The sequence below is a fragment of the Pholis gunnellus genome (genome assembly GCF_910591455.1).
Source record: "Pholis gunnellus genome assembly, chromosome: 5".
NCBI classification, from domain to species: domain Eukaryota; kingdom Metazoa; phylum Chordata; class Actinopteri; order Perciformes; family Pholidae; genus Pholis; species Pholis gunnellus.
This window is the reverse complement of record NC_136531.1, coordinates 13,439,806-13,464,863: the sequence shown is the minus strand read 5'-3', so window position 1 is coordinate 13,464,863 and position 25,058 is coordinate 13,439,806. Positions and strand designations below refer to the sequence as shown.

Here is a 25,058-nt window from a genome sequence, read left to right as displayed (position 1 = left end):
TGTTCATACATTTATGAATGACACCCTGGCATAATGTTACGTAGTTATAGAGCATACGACTGTACACAAGGATTAATCTTGGCTGCTGAGAAGGCAGTGGTGCAGATTGTTAGGTGCACAGATTGTACTATTCGTTATGTCAATTCTCTTCACTGGCGGGGTTTAACAAAGGGACCTTGCATCTCGTCACCCCTTCCTCCTCCTCATCCCACCCTACGGTGTCGAGGCTCAGCTGCCTTTGAAAGCCTGCACTTTAATGTCAGGCAGCTTCAAACATCCTTTCTTTCTCTTTCTGATGTTCTAATCCCATCTGCCTTTCTCTCATTCTGAACATCTCTTTATTCTTGCTTCATTTTCCTCTCTTCCTCCACTTTGGTTCACTCCTTCTGTCATCACACCTTGCTCTTTTTTGGACTCCTGCCCCCCACCCCCGGAGCTGCTTTAATTACTTTATAAATTGTTGGATAACTAAAATACGTATTGTATAAGCAGATCATATACATATTTGATGTTAAATCAGTGTACCTTATACAGTGATTTAGTTGTACTTTATTACTTGAGTAAATGTACTTGCATCTACTGCTACCCTTAGTATTACTGCTCCTATAAATGTCTGTCATAAATGTTCGGCAAAAGCGTCAGCTCCTATAAAATGTGCTGTGGATGTCATGTTGAATCATGAAGGCACAATTTCTTAAAAACTCACCCTGTGATCTTGACTTTCGGCCTGTCACCACACTGCAGATGTTGCCCATAAATGTAAGTGTTTCCGTGTTTTTTTCTCTCCAGAAGTAGAGCAGCAGTTTGCGTAGGTAGCAAGTGTCTCTGTCCCTGTCACCCTGCCATGTCCTCATCAGTCAGGTCACTGCTAACGTCACACGGTATAAGTCGGGGAATTGATGCTGAATCTGATACACTCATAAATTCTATTTCATTAAGGTTGGCGTCTCAGTGGTCCCCGCACTTTAATTTGCATGCGTAGTTAAACCAAAGATGTGACAAATCAAGAGTTTTTCACATTCTTAGTCTTCATATATTTATGATTCAACCCAATATTATGTTTGATGTGGTTTTGGGCAACGTAAATCTACTGCTGTTATAAAAACTGATAAAAAAAACTTTGAAAAGGTGCATGTGAATATGAGACCAAACCAGCCGCCTGCATTTTCATGAGATTCTGTTTCATCAGACTGCTCTCAGATGAAGCAATGAAAGAATATAGATCGCAGAAGGAACTCACTGTGAGTTAGGTTTACTCAACTTATTTCATTAGTTGAAGGTTGAATAAAAAAAATGGTGAACTTTGATGAAAGGGGAAAGGTTTTGGAATTGTATGAAAGGAAAAGACCTTGAGGTCAAACCCTGCTGTGTGTGTTGTATGAATCCACCAACTCAGACACACAAATGCAGAGATGCAGATCTGTGCAATACACGCATACATTTTATTTAAACCCCAGGTAAAGAAGGAGCCTGGTTGCACTTTGAACGTCAGTGTGAATCCTAGCGAGATGCCACTTAATATTCTGTTGTGCAGCAGAGCCACGGTTTGGTTTGCACATATATTATGTATGTTCCATGTAGTTGGAAATAGTAATTCTTTTTGTATGAAATTCACAAGAGGAGTAAGAACACAACAATAATAATACATTATCCGATCTGAAAGATCAGATTCTTAAAAGTACTGTATTCTTTTTTACAGACAGACATTTATCGCCTTTACTTGAACAGTAAAATATCAGCCTTGAAAAGGGCTTGTTAATCAAATTTCAAGGTATGTTTTTGTTATTTTCCTTCACCTTTTAGTTGTACATAAAACGCTGTGAATCCAGGGTAACCTCGTCTGCGTCAGTATAAACAGCTTTGCACCTTCGGTCTGCTGACAATGTTTGAATAAGATCCTTGGCCTCTCTCTCTGCACCGCTGAATCCACACACACACACACACACACACACACACACACACACACACACAAAGGGACACACACACTCACACACCCAAGGGCCATAAAAGCTAGCCTTCGCATGGCACATCAGGGCCCCTTTCCCCTCTCTCACACACAGTGACACCATCCACCATGATTCATCTCTCTGGCAGTATGAAGTGTAAAGGAGATTATTACCAGTGAAGGGCTCAGCCCCCCCTGAAGATCTACTGCTCTCCCGTCTGCCCTGCAGAGGAAATGGGAAAATATTGCTAATGTTTACAGCCCCGTGAGCGTGTGTGTGTGGCTTCATGTTATGTGCACTAGTAATGCCTGAAGCCTGACCAGCATGGCTAAGCAGTTCCCAGGCTTGTTTACCATCTAGAAATGTGCTGACTTCAGGGGGTTTTGTGTGCAAATGTTTCTGTATGCATGCATTTGCAGAAGTAGCTGTGTGTGTTTGTGTCCATGGGTGTGTCATCATGTGTAAATTGAGTTTTGCACATCAATAAATCCAGAAGCCAGCTGCTGTTGAGGCCTGTACAGTATGTTGCACAGGGTTTCTTTGTGTTTCCTCCTGTGTGTTGGCCTCACATTTGCTATTCCGAAATAGGACTGAGGCCCATTTGAAATGACCAAACAAAGAGTAGCCTAATGATTTTGTCATGATTAGTAACTGTGCTCACTGACTAATATGCTAATCTAAATGAAAGCCTATTTGCACATATCATGTAAATTATCCTGTAGGTCACTCTCATTATTTCTTAATGAGTTGTATGGAAGGGGCATTTAAATCAAGACTGCACCAAGTTCACCGATTAGCATAAAGATTTTGCAGAAGTACTCCGTACAGAACAGTTGCTATGAGTGTAGCTGCATGCAGGTGGTGCAAGGAGGTATGTGCAGAAAAGGATTTGCATACATTCTTACAATTGACATTTGATGTGTAAGACACTAAAACCAATGCAAGTCACCATCTCAACTTAATCTTATCGATTATAAAAATCCCCATATCAGCACCTTTAGTGAGATTTGAGTTTCTTGGCCATGTATGCAGACAAGTAATTTGACTCAGGTTTTTACTTTGCTCTCAACGTACATACACAGAATATACAAATTGTGTCATTTGAAAGGACCATTGCTTAAAAGTTTTCATACATTAAAAGAAAAGGTCATCCATCCATTGTCTGTAACTGCTTATCTTCAGAGGGTTGAAGGGGGCTGGAGCCAAACCCTGGCAGCTGACATTGAGCGAGAGGCGGGGCACGTCCTGGAGAGGTCGACAGTCGATCACAGGGCTAGCACAAGGAAACAGACAACCATCGACGCTAGGTAAAGACTTTATAACCACGCTAGTGGCTTTATGAGGCGGAACTTTGAGCGCAAACATCAGCAAGCTAATATGCTCATTATGACAATCTTTACATGTTGATGTTTAGCAAGTATAATGTTTACCACTGTCACCATCTTAGTTTAATTTAATTTAATTGTGTAATTAGCGCGAGACACAAAGTACAGCTGAGGCTGATGTCATTAGTTTTATATTACTTCAAGGTATAAACTACATTACACACAAAAGGAAATCACAAGTGCTCTTATGGGAAAAGTAGATATCTGTACCAAATTTCATGGCAAACAAAAAATGGCGACTTCCCAAAGAAGAAATACTGGCACACTACCGTCTTTTTCCCACTTCTTTTATTTAATGTGGAAATGAAATTTGAATCACAGATGGTCCACTTCAGGTTAAGTGAACGTACTCCTGTATTTGTGCTCAGTCTGATTCGATGATCTGCTACACATCCACCTCCAAAACGTCCTAAATCTGAAATCCTATTTGATCTCAGTTTATGTTTTTATGTGTTATATTTTTGGTATTACAGAAACAGGTTTCCTAAGTGCTATTAGGAAAACCTAGTTGCTACTCAAACTGCATGATGATGTTTTAAATTTCCCAGACCATGTAATAATGGGTTTGTATTGACTGCCGAGACGTGCCAAGACGTGCCAAGAGTATAGGAATTGATGAGTTAATAGGAAGATTGAATTTTTCCTATCTTTGAAACAAGCAGTGAGGACATTTTTATATAATATAATATAATATATAATATAATTAAGGGCGTGGCCGCTTTGAGTGACAGGTGGATGCCGTCTCAGCGGCTAGCTGACTGCAAGGTGTCACCTCAGCTAATTCGAGTCACTAATCTTGGCTTCTCTGCCATGTTTGGGTTTTTGCTGCCTTTTTGAGACTTTCCATGCAATATTGGACATGGTATGGCATGCTGAGGGGTTAATGTACACATTTCATTCTGCCGGCCAATGTGCCGGCGTTGCATGATGATCTGGATGACCTCCGTGCCCGCATCAGTTTCTAACAAGATAGCAGGAACTGCTAATAGACAGACGTTAATAGACTGTGCCATTGGACACATGCTCTAAATACCAATCTGACAGATCAGAGGAATTTGGAGAAGGCTGTGCTTCATGGTGAATAATGCACAAGTTGAAGTAGCTGGCGGGATTGTGTTTCACTGGAGTTGTACCTTGTAAGATTTCATACAACAAATGAATTGTTTGATTGATTGAACGTTCTAGTATTTTATTTATAAAAGGGAACATTACTAATTGTCAGGTTTTGGTGTCTGCCCTCACCATACATGGCTTGTTAGCTTAGGTTGTTGTAACATTACTAAAAGACATTCTAAGGAGGAGGCTGTTCTTTTTTGTGTGTTTTCCGCTATAGCCATATAAGTTGAGCTGAGCTGCTTTCTCTCTCGGTTACATGTCCATGTGGTCTGATGGACAGTTGGACTGTAGCAGATGAAAGCAGAGCTGACCGTGGCTGTCCAACACAGACACACGGGTCATGATAGTGCACCTGACTGCTGAGGGTCAGAGGTCAACCCTTTCTTCACTTTCTCTGCTTCCACAAGCCTCCAGGACTGCTTCATGAAAGTTAACTCTAATCCTCCAAGTGTCTGAAACTATCTTGGAAAGGTTTAACAGCGTCTTTTAATATTGTATTTTTCAATTTAAAGTTATTTTTAATAAGCACAATTTAATTCAAATGCAATTAAAAGTACATTTGTGGGAAATAACACAATAAAAGGACAATACAACAAAATACATAAACAAGATAAATAATGCTTAATTGTACTTTATGTGAACAATAAACTGAATAAAAGGGTTGCTTTTTTTGTAAATGGACTTCAACACAAGACAAGATAAAATGCATACTGTACATACAATCTGGCCTATTGTAGTCTAAATCTTAAACTCAAACTCTGCATATAGGATCAAAAAGGATGCTATTAAATCATTTAAGCTGGTAAAATTGCTTTCTTGGTGAAAATGTGAGACTTCAAGCAGTTTTTAAATATTGTTCAAGCTCCTCTAAGCTCGATGCTAAATGCTCTCATCAGTTTAGTAGAAAGCTCTAGTTAGACTAAGAAGATTGGTAACTTGAGACCTGAAAGATCTGCTGGGTTCATAAACTAAGAGCTTGTCTGATATGAGGTGTCGGGCGAGGCCATTCAGAGCTTTGAACATTGAATTGAATACTGAAACAAGTTTATAAGTTTATAAGATAACTCTAAATTAGCTGCGGTCCATGAGTGTTTTTAGTTGGAAAATGAATTAAGAAGGAAATGCAGTAATCCAACCTATTCTAATCAGGCATTGTTAGTTTTCGGTGTCAGATTAGGCGTAAGAAATACTTCCTAGCAGTGATGCTATTAGGGTGAGATCATACATTTTAAATTACTGTATTTCCTGTCTTTGCAACCACAACCAGAGATGCAATAGCAGTTAAATAGAGAGTCTATGGGATTCTTACCATTAGGGAACAGTGAAACAAAACGTTGGATGTTGCAGCATAAGCATGAACTGATGTGATACAAGGGTTAGTGCATACAAAGTAGTGCCGGGAAAATCTAGTGTTACAAAATGAATACACCATAGCAAAGGATCTGAAACTAAGGATCGCAGTGTTTTTGTCATTTATATCTACATAGAGGGAGCGGGTCGTCTTTGTTTCTACATGTTTCTAGCAGCCCAGAACGGACACTGGCTCTGATAAGAGCCGTTCGCATTTTACATTATCTTTGCGAAACCCGATATTAAACAGGCCCTGGTGCTAAATTACCAGAGTATTGATAAACCCCAATGTTACTGGTGCTTTAATTAGTACTGTTGAATGTTTTGATGTCATTTATCATCACGCTGCAGCGCGCATTTGTTCTGCTCTCTCTGTCGGGCTGAGCTCCTCCAACGATACTCACACACACACACACACACACAGGCATAAAACACACACACTTTATCAATACATCTGTTCAACAAGAACAGACAAGTAAACAAAAGTGAAACCTAAGTCAATCGGCCACCTCCGCTGTTTACACAAGCACAGCACGCACATCCGGCCAAAAGCTATTTTTATTGTTAACGTTTCTGCTTTCTGAGACAAAGCAGCCAGGAGGACAGAATGACTGATATTGACTGATGTCTGTGTTCTTCATTCTTTATAAACTTCACTCAGAAGTGTCATTTATTTTATTAACATTTTACAGCTGTTTCCAGTGAGATATGATTTATATAGTGACTTTGTTGTTGTATAACACAACCGTTCCTGCTTTATAAACAATATTTACATATATCTAAAATATATAATAATTCAGATCTTAATGTATTTGTTTGGAAAAGGAGGGGTGAGCAGAGGGGTATTTAGTTGGTTTGCAATCTGCATCACACCACAAATGCCAGTAAATCGTACACACTGGGCCTTTTAAGGCGAGCTCTACGTGGACAATCAGCTTGGTATGTTTCTAGGACTCGTTATTTCAGAAGTCACCTGTAGCTCCGACATCAATATTTTGGGACTCAAGTTGTCCACCTCCTTCATCCATTAAGAAACAAGAGGCCTGCCTTTTAGAGGAATGGTACAATATGGCTTGACACTGAGCTCATGGTGTGACAGTAGAGTGAGGAGTGGAGCAAAAAATACAGAAACAAGACTAATGACTGAATGTGAACATGGCCCCAAAGCTTTTCATTATCAATCGGCTGAATCCCTTGGGACTGAAAAAACTCCTGTAAGAAACTAACATTCACATATATGAGTTTGTAAATACGTAAACCTTGAATATATTTCTAGAAATTGAAATGTTCCCTGTTTATAATTATAGTTGCGTCCCTGCAGTACCACCATCATGTATCATTATGTCTTAAAGCTAATTAGAAAAGATGCATAATAGCCTGTTAGAGAAACACTCCGCAACTCTAATTGCCTGAGTCATAAGCCATCAAATCCCCACTGTGAACTCTATTGGTTCCAAACTCTTTTATTAACAATAGGCTTATAATAGCAGCAATGTCAAAATGTGTTGTAGGAAGCAGTGGGGGTACTATACTATTTTAATGTTTTAATATAAATACTGATCATTTTAAGGGAGACCAGATAGGACTGCAGGGAAATATAAATTGGAATGGGTAACATCCATTTGTTTAACTTGTTGGTGCCAATCTCACATTATTTGTTCCGCACATTTAAAAGCAACGATTTGCAACATAGTCTCTAAAAAATTATAATACATCGGTTACAACATATTGAGTTGAAAAGTAAAACATTACATGTAGTTCTTCTATGAAATGTACAGATCTCTTTTAAAAAAAACACACATCCTTGGTCTCTGATCACGTCAGATTCATATTTCACAGAGGAAGAGCAGGAAATGATGCCTTCGCCTTTATTTTCCACTTTGTACTTTCTCCTCCTGCATTCTGTCAGTTCAGATGCAGATCAGCTGCAGTGTCTTTATTCTTTGACAACAGGAATTGTTTGGGGAAACCACTACAAAGGAACAATTCCCCTCATAAAGTATTAATCACCTTTGACAGAAGTTAGTGTATTTTCGTTTAAAGATCTATGCTATTTGCTTGATTGTTTACGAAAACATTTGTGGTGACGAAGGCCTTAAAGGATCATTCTGGTTTAGTACTTCCTGTTTTATAGTTCTAGTTATTCTTCTTAGCGGTTGCGATAACGCCGTACTTATGAATGTAACGGATAACAACTGGTGTAATCCCAGAGACAGTTAAACTCTCTCCTCCCGCTCACCTGGCTTTGGGGGTCTGACAATCTCACTCCGTCCATTTGGCCTTCCTCAGGAGTTCATTTTGGTTATCATCTCAGCTGTGTACATGTTTCCAATACAGCTCTGACAACATCAGTGAAATCAAAGCAGCGCTGGTCAACTATAACATCCCTATGGTGACTGTACAGTCATTCCTGAACCAGAAACCAAAGGTTGATGGATCCATCCTGCTGTCAGATGTGTGGAGGAATGCAATGCGCCGTCCTACATGGGCTGTTTATACAACCCGTTCTACCTCCAAGCTCGTCATATATCAACACTTGGTCAGTTGCCCGTGGCATCGGATACAAAGGCACTAAGGACCCCTATCGGATTTGAATGCGACGATCCTGGTTTGAAACCAATTCCAACGTAAATCCATCCACATCATCATTAGACAGTCAGAGCAACTGACAAAGTATAAAGAGTGAGAAAGATCACGTAGGGATGACACAATGTTTCACCCATGTGTCCACTGTTGTGTCTCATGTGAAACCAAGTCAGCGTTGACTTATTTTACCTCACTTTTGTTACATTCCGTGTTTTTGTTTAAAAATCAGCTCAAGGTATACCTGTTTAGTCTGGTGTTTGGACTTTTAATCTGTTTCAATTGTGCACTTTCTGTTTATTGTGCTTTCTTAAATACGTTTCATGTTTTACAATCTGTTCTTGTAAATTATTGGCCATTGTATGGTCACATTGTGCTGTTTATGTTTGAAATTCCGCTCCTGTTAAGCACTTTGTGACTTTTGTCTGTGAAAAGCGCTTTATAAATAAATCTTACTTACTTACATAATTTACATAATTTTAGTGCTAAGTAACAAGCGTACTTATTAGGTATTATTTATCTAACATACTTATTTGAACTCTAACCACAATCTTTTCCTAAACCTGATAAAGAAGTAAACCTAAAAGCTAAGTGAACCTACGTTGGAAGTTCATTTTGGATAGACACCAATCACACCATGCACGTAACGAGCAGAAAGTGTCACGCCATCGCGGACATGTCCAAACGTCGTAGCGCAGAGCCTCTGACTAAAATGCAGTATTTGATAAGTTGGGTTGGTTTATAAGCAAACTATTAGTTTTTATTATTATTATTATTGAACACTAGCACTTTACCACATCCTCCAGTATGCTCTGCCCCCACATTTCACTGCACATATTGAGAAACATGAGTATGTGAAGAATAAATCACTGAATATTGAATCAGATTGGTTGTAAACAAGCCAATTTAACCATGTTATCTAAAATACTTTATTTGATGGAACAGTAAAACTGAAAGTAAGTGCACCCAAAATGTTGGTACGAGCTCCTCGTTGTTCAGAAAAACTGTGCATGCCCAGCTATGGCAAGTTTGGTGGGTCCACGTTGAAATATAAACTATTTACAACTAGAGTTTGTGCGTTAACTTTACTGTACACTTTTGTTTTCACTTCGGAATACGTTTGGTTAACACGGGGATCTGGATGTCTTCCTGCTGGTGGTTCTTGTTATTATTACTCAAAGAGACGATGGCCAAAGCCAGTAAAGACCCTGGTTACAGTAAACTGGAATTATCTTTTAATCCCGGCATTGAACAACCCAGATCAACCGACTGAGTTGCATTGTCATACAAGGCAAACCAAAACAGCCCTAATTGACTTTTTCCTACAAAGCTTGCGCAAACCATCAGTTCTGCACATAAAATCCCACCAGCAGAACTGATACCTCTCCACAATGACCAGCCATGACATAGTGTGTCCATATCTAATAACTAATATTAGATATGGACACCTTACGGCTGCACAGGAGGACACGGCCGGGGGCCTCATCTCCTTTCCTCTAAAACTGATCCTGAGTCAGCCTTAATGTAAAGTCCGCTCTCTTGCCATTACAACTCTATTATGCTGTCCTTTTATTGCCCATTCAGCACCTTGAACGGCACTGTGGCCGCCTGTAACATGGTAATAGCTTGTCATCTCATTCTCCATCTGGCTCTTTTAAAAAAATATTTATCCGTCTTTCTCACGAATTTCCTGATTCTAGTTTCTCCCCGCTGCTCTGTCGCTCAGTGTTGCTCTCCTCCAGTTTACGTGCTGTTGCTGATTGCTTCGGTAATGCACTGACTATATCCTGGGTGGCTATTCAGCGCAAATTGCTTTGTGTTCTGTTGCTGTAGGGCCCAAACTAACTGGACTGGGGAGGCAGACTGGGGCCTCCACAGTTTGGGGTAAAATAATGAGGGAGGCTGCTAATGGGCCTTGCTGTTAGGCTTTAGTTCTTACTACTACGGCACAGAAATAGCAGTGGCGTGATAGTATGATGTGTCTAGTACTGCGTTGATGAAGCCCCTTGGTGTAAACTCAACTCTGAGTTAAAATGCATCTTCTATGCCGTCAGATCTGTATGCTTTCCCGTTAACGGATCAAGGCCCGTATTTATCAAACGCCTCAGCATAGGAAAAAACTTCTAACTGGCCAAAGATCCTCAGAGTGAGGCATGTTTCAACCGGGACTAAGAGCATTTTATCAACTTTCCTCATCAAGGAAAACACTCCTATCTCTGCTGATATGTTTCATGGAGATGGTGTTCTATGAGAGGAGAGATGTTTTGGGGATTTGAGACCCTGTGCAAGATGTAGAGGAGAACTCATGCTCCCCTTGGCTGCGTCCTCACAATGTTGCACTTTATTGGAACAGTGATGATGCTGTCAAGGCCAACAAAACTATAAATAAAAGTATAGTCATAAATCAAACTTTGATCACACACCATAAAGAGAATGTGCACGGCGAGGGTCCTTAGTGACAGCAGATTTTAATGTCTCCCTGGCTGGTAATGAAGGATATCGCACTTAATTACAACAGGTAAAATATTTTTATAGGGTCTTATATCCTGTTATTTTTTAATCCGGCTATTTCAAATAATAGCAGAGCTATAATATTTGAGAGAAGAGGATGCATTGTAACAATATCTGGTCAAATTATTTATTTTAAGTAACACATTTTCCTCTCCTGTAGAGCACCGAAGTTAACAAAGAGTGAACTTGAAAAGGACAGTGGAAGAGGATATTTCATGTTCTTCAGGGATTTGCAGCATGTGCCTGTGAAATATGTGCAAGAGGCAGCACCATAATAAGAGCTGTACATGTTGTGGTTGGATGAGGCTGATTTTACTCAGCTGAGTCTAATTTTCTTATTTTAAACCACTTAATAGGCTAAAATAACCTGGGACCCATAGAACAAGACCCGACCTGGACCCGATTCTAGGGCTCGGGTGAACTTGTGAAGACCTCTAACACAGACTTAGGCTTGATTTTGTGTCTCTGAATGCTAAATAAATGCCATTTTCAGGTGACTTTGTCCTTGAATACTGTTGACAGTGTTATATGTATCCTCTTCTCATGTTTCAGGCTGAAAAAGATGCAACGAACGATCTCAAGAACTCTGAAGACCAGCAAGTACAGAAGACCACTAAAAGTCTGTCGTGTGTGTGTGTGTGTGTGTGTGTGTGTGTGTGTGTGTGTGTGTGTGTGTAGGAGAGAGAGAGTCTGGGCTGTTTTAGTCTGGGCCAATATTAAAACAACAAGATAGAGTTAATCTATCTTTTTATGTACTTGCCCCATATTCAGACTGGATATGGGTCGGACCGTTCCTTTTTATACACTGTTCTCATTACATTTTTGGGTCACTCAGGTTTTTACACTGGCAGCCTCATGAATAAATCATAAATGTCCCTGGTATGCTCCAGAGTGCTGGTCATCTGTGAATATCTCTTGGTTGTGTGAATTGTGCTTCATTTTTAATTATACAGTGAGCTGTATGGGAAAGGGAAACAACATAACACACACACAGTCCCAGGCCATATTGTGTCCAATGTGTTGTCACTGAGTGTCTCTCTTTAAGTGAGTCAGACTTGGCAGAGGGCGCCGATGTGCCAGGCTCCCAGCAAGGCGAGCGGAAAAAGAAGGGCAGGGGGGGGGGAAGGGGGCTGACTCTGCAGGGATGGTGGCCAGGAATAGAAGTGGTCAGATGGGGCAGTACTGATCAGCAGGAGGGGTCAAAGATCAGCTGGTAGAAACCGCAGACTGGCCCCACGTCAGAGGGATGTACAGAGCGTAGGACACTCTGCAGATACTTTAGATACAGTACAGTAGGGACAGATTGATACTGCTGAAAGCACAAAAGATGTTTAGTAACTGATACAAAATAGAGACTAAGAATACTCTCATCAGGCATTTTTTTACGACCATCACCCATCACCAGATACCTTGTGAACACTTTAGCATTCTTCACAAGTCATACAAAGCGAATGAATAAGCAGTATTAACACGACAGGATTCTACCTCACTGGTCTGGCAGCTTCTTCCTCCTCTGCTGTTCTCTGTTTGCACCACAGTTTTACCCTCTGCAATCCCTCAATCTTCTCCTCCATCTCGCCTTTCACTCTCTGACTTTCAGAGGCCCTGAGCAGTTGAAACTTTGGTGGACATCTTTGCTTTTTTGCTTTTTAGAGCCTGAAGACTCTGACAGAGGGCAGCGATCCGGCTACCCTCCTCTGACAGCTCTGCCTCTGTTCTATCAGCAGCCTCTCTGTATCCTCCCTTCTCTCCCCCTTCTTTAAAAAAACAGGCTTATTTTGGTTCACCATCAACTCTGACCTGCTTTTATCTTGTTACAATGTTCTTAGCTTTATAATTGTTGTTTCTTTTCCCCCAGGTTTCGTTTGGTGTTGCAAAACGTTGATTTTCCCATATTGTGTTTTACAAAGCTGTGGTCCTGTAACTTGCTGTAAAAAAGAATGAGAGTCATTTAACACTTTATACAAGAACAAGCATCACAGGTTTGACATTTAGTTTCTCACTTTTGGAGTTGAATTCACCAACATAGATTTATCTATATAGATATATAACATTAATGATTGTAAAACAGTGATGTCCTTAATTAAACTAGCCAAGTAGTCGTCTCCCATGGCCAGACCTACCTCCACAGCGCTGTGTCAGCGCTAAAGAAAGGTCTGTCTCCTCACATCATCATTCTGGTAAAGGGGGAATAAACGCTCTGGCTTGTTTGTATTTCTTGAAACCAATCAAAATCGGCTCGCAAAGCTCAGGATGTAGCGACTTTAAAAATAGATAGCGGAGATGGCGGAAGGGGAGGAGAATGCCGGCCGATACCAACAATCTGGAGAGTCAAAATGATTCTGCATTGTTGACGATTGCTTCTTGGCTTAAGTAAACAGACTTTTTATAGCTGCTTCTTTACATTATGTTACATATTGGACATTAAGACATATTGAAATATAGCAAAAGAAGAGGCAGAACAATAATAAAGTGTGTTTTCTCAAGGGAAAAACAATGTTTGCCTTTGCAAAGAGAGAAAGAAGCAAGAAAGAGAACATGAGGGAGAAACTGAATGTGCTGGACCATTATTGTCTTCATCATTGGGAGCAGTGACATCTCCCATCTGTATCATTCCTGAACATCATGAGAAGAAGAAAAAGTCTGAAAGCATGGAACGAGAATCAAAGAAACGCTGAAGAAATCCATCAGTTAAACTCTTGAAGCTCTGACCAGGTCAAATGAGAAGATGCTCCACAGTGTGGCTGCCCTTGAGACATTTCTCTGAGCAGATGTGTAGCAAAGCCAAAGGACGACGAGCGAAACGTCCGAGGGCCATGATAATCTGTAAAGAGAAGAGCAAAGTGTCGTCTTTTGATTGGAGTCGACGAGCTCCAGAGATGGACAGAGAGAATTTAAAGAGGAGTCCACAGCTGGATGACGAATTTCTTTAGCTCTTTAAAGAGACGCAACAACAATGTGGAGACACAGAGGAGAATTTAAAGAATTACAGAAGGTACGTTGTAATTAATCTCTCAATGCTCTTTCTTTGTGAATTGTTGCTTCCAGTATTTCTGCATCAGTTTGTGATTTCTTACATTATACACAATGGCCTGATAATCCCTATAAAAGGGGCAACAACTGAATGTATACTGTATACCGCTAGCTGGCTAACTCTGGATAGCTAGTTCATGAACATATTAACATGTCTCTGTGTGCAACTGTGTGTATTTGAACATTTACCATTCAAAGCATGTGTTTATGGTGCTTTTCTCCATATCTATGACAAAGTCCTTTCAGTACAGTAGGCCTAATCATTTCATATTTAAGATGTGTGGCTATGCAAGTCAGACTGGCCTTGTTCTAAATCTGACTCAAGTCTCAATGCAACGCTAAGTCCCAGACATTTGATCCTGTATAACAGATGGGATTCACCTGTTTGTAGCTTAGTTTGATGAGTTTTTTTATGAAACACAAACAAAACGTATCCACGATATGTAAGTAAGTATGTAAGCAGACACATTGTCACAGATACTAGACTGCACAGAATCACAGGGGCAACGTACAGGTTTACAATTTCCCTTTTTTGTGCTCCAAAACGATCTCCTATTCTCTCAGATGAATACTTCCAAGAGAAATAAGAGACAAAGTGCCTTCGGTCCCTTTCATCTCAGGGGTTTCCTCCAGCTGATTTCTCACTACTTGGTTTAACCATCAAACAGTGTTTCATGTGGTCCCAAACTCTTCGTGAGCTGAAAGTCTCTGAAGGCATGAAATATTAACTGTATGTCTGTCTGTGTCTCCCTCCTGGATAAGCAACAGTATACCTGGGCCCTGTGGTGGTTTTCAGCTGGATGGAGATTAAAGGGGCCAAGGCACAAATCCCGTCATACAGAGCTTCAGAGAAGATGAACAGAAAGAATACGTTTCCTCTGTAATTTGCCTTCCTGACTGAAGGTAACTCTCTTTGATGCGTTAGGGACACCGTGTGATCATGTACAGGTGAGTTTGTGTCTTTGTGTGTATTGGTGTGTGTGCTGGAGCGGCTGAGAATCCCCCAAGGTAACGTCAATCAACAACAATCAACTCAATCATTTTTGGACCTCATCCGGAATCTCCATCCAACCTACTTCCAATGCAGAAAGAGTTGTGCCTCACAGTGAAGCGGAGCGTTTGGGAGGTTGGGTTGATGGATGTGCATGCTGTGCATCTGACTTCCATGCAGGAAACCAGAGTTCTTGTTTTGTCATAAACTTGCAATATACGTTGACTTTTTGATTATCAGTAGCAATATTTTCCCCTAACTTTAATAAAGTATTTAGTTGCCTAACCTTAACCAAACCCAAGATCTATTTAAAAAAGTTCTGCACAATTTTCCCATATCAGTGATCTTGTCCATTACAAAATGACTGTCACAAAATGATCTATATGACAGTTTGCAGATTTGCCACATCTTTGGTAAAGCATCAAATGATTTCATGGCCATCAGGGAGCAGCGGAAAACAAACTGTAAACACGACAAATATTCCCAGTCGATCCATCACCATCTTTTAAGTTGAGATGGTAAATGTATCAGCAGAGAGTTGCTTATTTGCACGACCAGCAGATACTATGTCCATTATAAGTAATTAATCGATACCCTGCAGCCAATAGGAATAGAGTATTCAGTCAGTCCATGGTATAATGCTCGTTTCATTGGAACTGGGAACTCTGAAATTCCAACTTCCCAGTTGGAAATTTAAATTGGAAACTAATCACATTCAATAGAGTTGCATTAATACGCCTGTGTTTTTCCTGCTCTGACAATTGAAAATGGACACTTTTGAAATCCCTCTTAAGGAATATTATAATATATTGGCTAAGTTTGATATTTCACCATCTTTGCACTTGTTTCTTATTGCATGTATTACTTTTTATAGTTAAGTTTATGCCAAGACTTCTCATTACTCACATAAGAACTCACTGAGCTGCAAAAAAATGTGCCCTGCTAAAACAGTACATGACAAAATGTGTGTTGAATGGTGGTGGATGCCCTCATAAGGTGACTCCTTTGCCTGTTCTTCAATGTCCACGTCAGTTTTTTTGTACCAGTTAAATGAAACAGGGAGGAGAAGAGATTCTCAGAAGTCCCTTAGGGGAGACGTGCACATGAGAGAAGAACAGAAGAAGGGTTTTTAATGAATCTCTGAGTTACCTGTGTGTGATTAGAGGGAAGCGAGGGATTTCTGCAGTGTGCATATAGGGCTCAAGTTGTCTTTCTTTGGGACATCAGTGCAGTAATTGGTAAGCGGGTCTGGGAGGAAGCCACAGGGAATGGGTTGGCCTTTATCCCATGAGGTCATATTCTACTGCAGAGCATCAACACACTTCGTTTTTCCCTGAAGGACGATTGCAACATGACTGGATCTTTTTTCTTTTTTAGGATTTCAGTCCATTTGATTTCAATCTGAAATCTTTACATGCACCACAGTTAAAGATATTTCACTGATAGATGGATGGATGGATGGATAGAAGGGTTCCTATGATCTGCAGGACCCCTCTATACAATGGGCACATACCATACTTGACTTAACTTTGACTGTCATGAGGTCTCTTGGGTCCTTCGCTTTTGAGTGATCAGGAGGGTCATAGTAACCGCACATGTAAATCTCAATTATAAATATTTCAAACAATAGCAAATGTCCACACCAATACCCTTTGATTAAAGGATAAAGACGTGGAATCGTGACGAGGAATCTTTTATACTCTGTGCAGGTTTGCTTGGTCGTGTTTGGTCCGACCGATTTGGGTTGGTAGTCGGAAGATGCCATGGGCGGTGATCGTCTGATGGTTCGCCGCACTTATTCCAGTACGTTTCCTTTTCCGATGTTGATTAGTGTGCATCTCTCATATGCCATATTTGCTCCAGTAATAAACACAAAAAGATAACGGATTAAAACAAAAAGAAAATGTAGGGAGGGTCATGGGCCGCATCTACATGCAACGCCACCAACTTCCCTGGCTGATCTTTTTGTACTGAGCCCCAAGGCCATTGGTTCATGAGAAAGCAAATGTTTAAAATCCGGCCACAGATATATAACTAACTTTCTTTGAAGGCCAAATAATGTAATAACAATTTTAAGCAAACGTTACCCAAACAGGAGTTAACAGTGCTTTTTGTGGACTATTTTCATACGCGGATTAATACACATTGATCAAACTACAGTGCCCATGTTTATCTTAATGTAGTAACATGGCCCCTAGCGCAGCTGTGTGACTCACTGATGTGTTTTTAATAGTTTTTGGACAACAATGGCGCTCAATGGCACAGAGGAGTCAAGGCTTTGGCTACAGAGGAAATACTTCAGGATCAGTTCATTGTTAGTCATTACAGTGAGATACAAAGTGTTTGCTGAGAAATGCTGAAGCATCTTGAAAACAATATTCTCTAGTTACAGTGATGTAAAGCACTAATGAACTGCAAAGATCTCACTGTAAAAGACTATTTCCCTCTCCATCATCTTATGCTGCCTCAAATCAACTTGTCATACATGCAGCAATGTTGTTTACAGAATAGCACGCACGCGATAGAAGGCACACATCAGTATAACATCACTAGTTTCCACTTCAACTTTTCTGCGTTCCTCTTTATTTTCTCTCCTCTCATGTTTCCATCTCTCTCCCAGCATGAAGCTCATCTAACGCAGGAGAACCCGGGTCCTTTCCTCCTGGTTGCATTTGAAGTCTTCTCTCTCTCTCTCTCTCTCTCTCTCTCTCTCTCTCTCTCTCTGCCTTGTCATCGTGAGCTTCGCAGCCACAAGCCTTCTGCTTAGCTTTCACTCAGCTGCTGAATCATTGCTTTGATTCTCTGCTTTCTATCTGTTTCCCTCCATCATCCGCCAGCTCTCAGTCCCCAGCCGCTGATTCGAGAAAAAGTTGCTGCCTCTCTGTGCTTGCTTATGTAATTCAAACTTATTTATATGTTATATTATGTAATGTTTTTTTGCTGCAGTAGCAACACTCAAAACAGTGTCCCTGCCAGTAAGGCTTTATGCAGAATGGTGTGAATGATGTGGACCAAATGGTCCTTACTACTAATGAGTAGGCTAATCAGCAATGTGCTTGTTTATGGCCGTGAGGGCATTCATTAGCATTATAACAGCACTGGTGGGCTAGCTCTCTTGGCTCTGCTATTTTGATTAAGCTTGCTAGCATGCAGCCAGCATTTAGCGGCAGAGATTTTGCTTTCATTTCCCTAATTGTTGGCCTTGCGTTACCATTTAAACACAACAGATGTCTGATTTAGAGTTACATCTGTAGTTGCGGTGTTGCTTTACACTTTAATGCAGCACCTTCTGTTCAGTTTACATTCCTAAAAGGACCAAAAGAAAAGGACCAAAAGAAAAGGGACTCAGTTATATTTGTGTTCACATCCTCAGTTTATTTGAAAGAGGACTCAGTTCTGTTTCTGGTCCACCTCAGCTCTGTTGGGACCTCAGCCCTCTTTATGTTCACACTATAGTTCCTACCTTCATCACTCTGCTGGTCAATGCTTTTCCCTTCAATTACATTTCTAGGGTTGGCTCCGGCGCTTCCACACAGAGTACTATCCAGTTCGTTGTAAAAGGGGCATTTGTGTCTTTTAGGTCAGCAGATTCTCTGCTTTTTCTAATTCACTCCCTCTGAAATATCTATTTTATATTATTGTGAAAACATCACCTTCAAAAAACTGTATTTATTCAAGTTTCTTGCCAAAAACTTTTTTATTTTTTACATTTGAACAAATCATGGTAACCTTATAACTTTCACTTTCTGAATAGAGCCTGAATGCATCATAATGTATCTTAATGCTCCTCCTGCAGATTTCAGCATTATCAGGAAGTGGCGAAGAGAAAGCATTAATGCTGATTTCCCGAACGCATCATTTTACTGAATATTGGGTGATAACAGTCGGTGGCTGATTCAACGGAGCATCCCTAATAGCAATTCGGAGCTTGTAGTGTTCACAATACACAGGTTAATCGAACCGCATCGCAGACTTGAAGCGAAGGACCACCTCCCGTCTTTTGTCTGCCTTCTAATTACGATTAGAAGTGAATAGGATCCTTTCATCTTTCTCTTGCAAGGCCCCCTACTTCATGAATGTGCAGTTCTACATTCTTTGAGAGACCCTTTAAGACCTGTGGGCTATACTTTTTTCCACTGTGTGTATTACAAAGTTCATGTATATCATTAAGTCCGATCGACAGGTGTGTACAATCAAAAACTGTGACTGTGAAGAAAACAAAGAAACTTGCACACAGTTGATCACATGTACTCACTTTTAATAAAGTTACGATCCTCTGAACTTCATCGGGTAAAATTCGTATCGTCTAATAGCAGGTTTCAAAGGTATGCAAGTAAAATGTTAGTCATGAAGGAGTGTGTGTTAGTGTATACCATATGTATATGGATTAAACAATTCAAGGTTGACCCAATTATTTTCTGCACGTTCGTTGGCTTTGTTCCCAGATGGAGGCACGGGGTGTGTGTGTGTGTGTGTGTGTGTGTGTGTGTGTGAGAGAGAATGTACGAGATTAATATGTCACTTATGTTGCTTCTCTCCCCGGAGGCCACATGGAGGGGCGAGAAACAGGGCCTCACAGAATGGCAGATTTGGGCCAATTAAACTGGAAGTGGAGCATATATACACAAATTCAGACACGCGCGTGCCGTAGCTGTGGCTCTGGCCCGATCTGACAACACCCAGTGGATACACCCTCCTGCTCTTTCATACACACACAGTCACAGTTCCCTTCTGTTCCACATCTCACAGGCACTTAAACAGGTACTCTGTACACACACACACAAACACACACACACACACACACAATTACACACAGACTAAGTATACACATCTACTGCAGCTCTCTGTCCCTCCCTCACACACACACACACACACACACACACACACACTCACATCCACTGCAGCACTCCTGTCTCTTCTTTCCTCTCCCAATCAAAACACACATATGTCTTTCAGTACATGTCTAACTTTTGTCCTCCTTTTCTCTCTCTCTCTCCATTAGAAAAAACGAATTGATTCGATTCATTCATGGAATTCCCTTCCGTGGAAGTCTGCTCGTGAATATTCATATCAAACATTCCCTGTTCTCTCTTGCTCTCAGACTGTGACTCTGAACACCAGCTCAATGTCATACAGTACAAGGCTGAGAAAGGCTCCGGTACATCTGTAGCTGAATATTCTCTTCTTTACTCAAATCCCCACAGCGAAACAGCAACACGGGCTACTTACTCTGATCTAGCCGTGTGCATTAGATAGCGTGTGCGCGCTTATGTGACACAAGTGTACTCTCACATTCATTCTGATGCAAAGAGGAAAGTCAGGGATTGTGTTTGTATGTTTTTTTATTTAGTTTGTCTCATGAATGCCTTCATGCCTGCCGCACCAGCAGACACAACCGCAACAGAAATTCTCAATCCCAATTCAGGCTCGTTCAATTATTCATACTGCTATTGCGGTGCTCTGGCAGAGAGAGAGAGAGAGAGAAGGAGGGGGGGTATCAGTGTTTCCATGTGTGCACCCATGTGGCAGCATCTACTCTGTTTCACTACCGTCCCGTATTGCTGCGCCTGCCTTTCATAACCTCCCCCGTCTCGTTACTTTCCTGCCTCTGTCTTTTGTCTGCTTCACTTTGCTTCATTTGATCTGTCTTTCTCTTTCACGACTACCCGTTTTTATTTCCCTTCTTCTTTTCCAGCATCTTTCCTGTTCACCTCATCTGTCGCTCTCTATCTACTTTATTTGCAGATCTCTCTTCCACCTTCTTCCTCTGTGACACTGTATCTCTTCCCCTCCTCTGGGCATTGATCACAGGACGAGCCTTACCATTAGAGTCCTCAAAACTCAAGGGAGAGTCGCGGTGTTAATCTTGATTAGGCTGCAAAACCATCCACTTACTACAGTGCTAATATTGCTGACCTTAAATATGTGATCAGTCCCTATACTTAGCCCCCTCCCCCCAGGAGGTTACGTCATCCCATTTGCAGTTCTCTCTCACTTCACTGGACCCTGTGGGGGGTGGGGGGGTCTTTAAAAGACATGTCCTGGACCTATATTTGGACCAAATGCTTTTTTTAAAACCTTTTGACCTGCTCGTCTCCAGGTGACTCATTTTCTTTCTCTTGTCACCTATGCTTTTACTTTGTATCCCCTCTGTGATGTTCTTGTCCACACCCTTTCTTCTCGTAGGGTTTCTCAATGCAGCAGACCTCCATGAGCTCCCGCCCCTGCCTCCCCCCCCGTTATGGAAATCACTGGCCTCCTCTGGTGGATGGCCCGTTTCTGTGAGATATCGGCTGTAACTGGCTCCCCAGAGACGGGGAGGGAGAGAGAAGGAAAAGAAAAAGGCAGTGAGGGAGGAAAACGAGAGCGAGAGATAGAGAGAGAGAATGCTTAACGGCAAAATAAAGAAAAAGCATACGCCTGCTGAGTTGGGTTCACAGTGAGAGTAATAAAGATGATGAAGGACGAGGGAATATGAGAGAGAAGGCTGGAAAAAGAAAACCATGGGATACAGGCTTATGAAGAACACAGTGCAGAGGAACATTTGGAGGAACCAAAAGCAGTGTGACTCCTTAAACTGTGCTACTCTATCCTTCTACCACCACCCTTTACAAATGGGGTGTTTGCTTTATTATGGGTTAATACATCACTTACTAATTTTAAATACATCACTTATAACCCATTTAAAGCACCCAAAAACGTTTTGAGGCCACGTTACTTTACTTTTCTTTTAAATCACAAAAACATCTAAAACACATTTGACTATACATTTTCCATTGACAACAAGGAAGCATAAAAAAAGATCCTGTTCCATTAAAGTGCTAAATATTTAACGCTCCTCTAGCATGACGCTTTGTTTTTCTAGTTAACAGGAAAATTCATTTATTATTTGTTATTTTACAGCAATTTAATAACATTATGACGTAGAATTGAGGGATTATTGTAAAAACTCCTTCATTAATTACTTGCTAAAACTGCAGACTTGGTTGTTAATTAGAAAATTAGACACTCATGACCTATTATTAATGACAGCATCCAAACAGCAGTGTTACTTGATTGTTAGAAAGGGAGACCCCCATGTGCATTTATTAATGACCAACATTTATAACTGCAGACTTGATGGCTTGTAACTGATTTTTACCGACCTGGCAACCCAAAGTTGTTCTTATTAATGGCCTATAAATAAGAATATATCAAATGATGTATTAACCATTGACAATGCCATTATTTACAAGAGATTAAGTCAGCTATAAATCTTTCAAAAGAGTTTCTTTCTGAGAATGTATTCTATTAAAGCTAATTATCAATTATTTAGGCCATATAAATGAAACAATGTAATATTAAACAGTGCCACGTACCGAAGTTCTCTCAGAAGAAAGGTAATGCTTTGCCACCTTCTCACCTGAATCACTCATTTACACTACAACCTAAGAATTGACTTGACTTTGTCTCCTGCATTAAGACAATTTCACAACGTACCACCATTGACAATAAGCACAGAGCCAGGGTCAGTCCGGCTCTTATTTTATGATTGTACCTTAAAAACAATGTTTCGGACAGGTGTACCGGATTTTATTAAATCTGCCAGTTATAAGTCGGGGGGGGGGACATGTGTCTGTCTCTCCAGAGTTAATCTAGCACACTACTGGACCCATCCGCTTCATACTTGTTGTGATCATTTATGACTTTATGCTCAAGGAACTCTCAAGGTTGCAGTGATCCACACTTTTTGAAAAACATATTTTATTGACGTTTATTTTATACCGTCATTGACTGCTGACTCCTCACTCCTCTTAACCACATCTGCTTGAGTTGCAAAAGGCATTTCTGGCTATCGGCTAAGCTTAAAAGAAAAGCCTCAGCTAGTCTGTCTCCGGCCTTTGCTGTGGCTCAAAAACTGACATCCGTGGAAAAGTGTTGTCACATTTTGAGATATCTGCAGATAAATTCCATACCTGATGTGTTGGGATCCACACAGCAAGATACGAGATGAATAAATCCCTGTTTTTGTTATCTTTGCCTGTATCTTTGACTGTAAAGGAGCTGAGGGGGGCAATTGAGTAAGATGCTTTGTTGTGGGAAAGGGAGATCATCATACATTTAATTAGTAAATGTAAGTCACAAAAAAGTGTACATACATTACTGTATAATGCAAAGTTGTTTGGTGAGTCCTCCGAACAATTTCAAGTTCTTCTTTTACTTGTTTATTTAGTCTCTTGTAAGTTGTAAGTATACTTGTTTTATATTACTTCTATATAACCATTTTTAATGTAAAGTATTCAATTATTTTCATTTGAATAAAGCCTTCTGGTGAATCCGTCACATTTGTCTGCCTCACAGATTCTGATTTCCACGTGGGAGTTCACCCGGGACAAACCTTTAAATGAGATCAGGCCTCCTGGCGACCATGACTCCTCCCTTCACCTTCCTCAGTGTTGCCCCAGCTTCCTCTTTCACATCCTGCTGTCGTGCGTCAGCCATACATATTTCATTGAGGATTCAGCGAGGGGTAAGTGGCAGTAGGTTAGGGCTAGGCACATTAATAAATCAAAGCAGAACAGAAGTGGCGTGGGATTTCATACAGGGTCGGTGTTGATATATCAGCGGGCATGTGTGCTGAAGTCGTGGTTGTTTTTATTTTCTGTTTGATTGAAATGAAACTTTATGTTTGTTTAATAACCCTTGCACACTTAAACCTAGCTGAAATAAATTTCAAAATGACATAATCAAGTGTAAAATAAGCACCCATTCATGTCAAACACACTTACTATAGAGAGGTCCAGTGGCCGGGACGGAAGCCTGGAATCACCTGCTCATCAGAAACAGAGAGAGGAAACACCTGAGAGCCCCCAGAGCCACAGACAAGAGCATCCAACTGTGGGTTATAACTCGGCAGGGTTTCAGATCAAACGCACACTTCAAAAGGCTTCTGCATCACGAAAAAGGGCCAGAATTAACAGGATATTCCAGACTTGTTTGGGATGAAGACACACTCACATACTGTAGATACCGATACCTCAAAGAATTGCTTATTCCTCATCCACACAGTTTGCTTGTGGATTATTAAATGAGGGAGGCAGCACTCCCGCTTGCAACACTATGAATGGTCTTAATGAAAAAGAAGCACAGCTTGATACAATAATATGAGGTGTAAAGTTTAATCAAACCAATAGATAAATGCTCTGACAAGTATAAAATAATATTGGTGGCAGAAAGACCAACCACAGTGAAGCTGTCTGGAGCTACAATGTTGACTACAGACCAAGTCATCCAAAGTGAACACATTTAAAGTTAGATTAAACACTCTTGTATTCCTGTGCCTTTGACTGAATCACCTATCTTCTGCACTGTTAATTCATTTATACATCTTTGGCTATTCATTATTAAAGTCCGAGTTCATCGTGTGTGTTTTTAGTTGTCAGGCTTGTGGTCAACCCCCTGTGGGGATAGTGGAGGCCGTGAGTCTCTGGCATCAGGGTCGGAGACAGAGGGGTAACATTGGATCAATTGTCCAGGGGCCCGAGCAATACACATGGCGGGGCTGTCTGGCATCATTATTTCAAACTGAAAACTTTGAGCTTTGACTTGGCTCGTCTATGACATGATGGACGTTTCTCAGACATTTCTCAGACATTTCTCGGCTCTCGGCTGAGATGGACGGCGTAGGGCTGCAACACATATCTTGTTTCATCATAGACATTCATTTAAAAATGTTGAATGCTAATGGTAAAATGGACGTGCATTTATATAGTGCCTTTCTACTCTTCCAACCGCTCAAAGTGATTTACACTGCTTGTCAACATACACACACACACACGCGTTCATTGATTGATGGCAGAGGCTGCCATGCAAGGTGCCACCTGCCCATCAGGATGTGAACTAAATATGAATTTACGCACACTCTCACACAGCAATGGCACAGCTTTTGGGAGCAATTTGGGGTTCAGTATCTTGCCCAAGGACACTTATTAGATATAGGGAGTGGAAGAGCCGGGTATCAACCCCCCCCGGTTTTCCGCTTAGAGGACAAACAGCATCTGTTGTTTTCCATTATTGTTGTGTACCATTATTTGTAATCAATGAGAAGCATTTTAAAAAAAAAGCATATACAAAAAAAACCCACGGCCGTTTTAAAGGGACGTT

At 40.8% G+C, this 25,058-nt stretch overlaps 1 protein-coding gene across 1 annotated transcript in view; it reads left to right on the top strand.

Annotated features, from left to right (window-relative positions):
- LOC306696270 (endonuclease V-like) overlaps positions 1–11,764 on the top strand; it is a 63,209-nt gene extending 51,445 nt beyond the window's left edge. The window contains exon 9 of the mRNA XM_079159848.1: positions 11,444–11,764. The gene's annotated coding sequence lies outside the window, so the exon portion shown is untranslated. The remainder of the gene's footprint in view (positions 1–11,443) is intronic.
- The last annotated feature ends 13,294 nt before the right edge of the window (positions 11,765–25,058 follow it).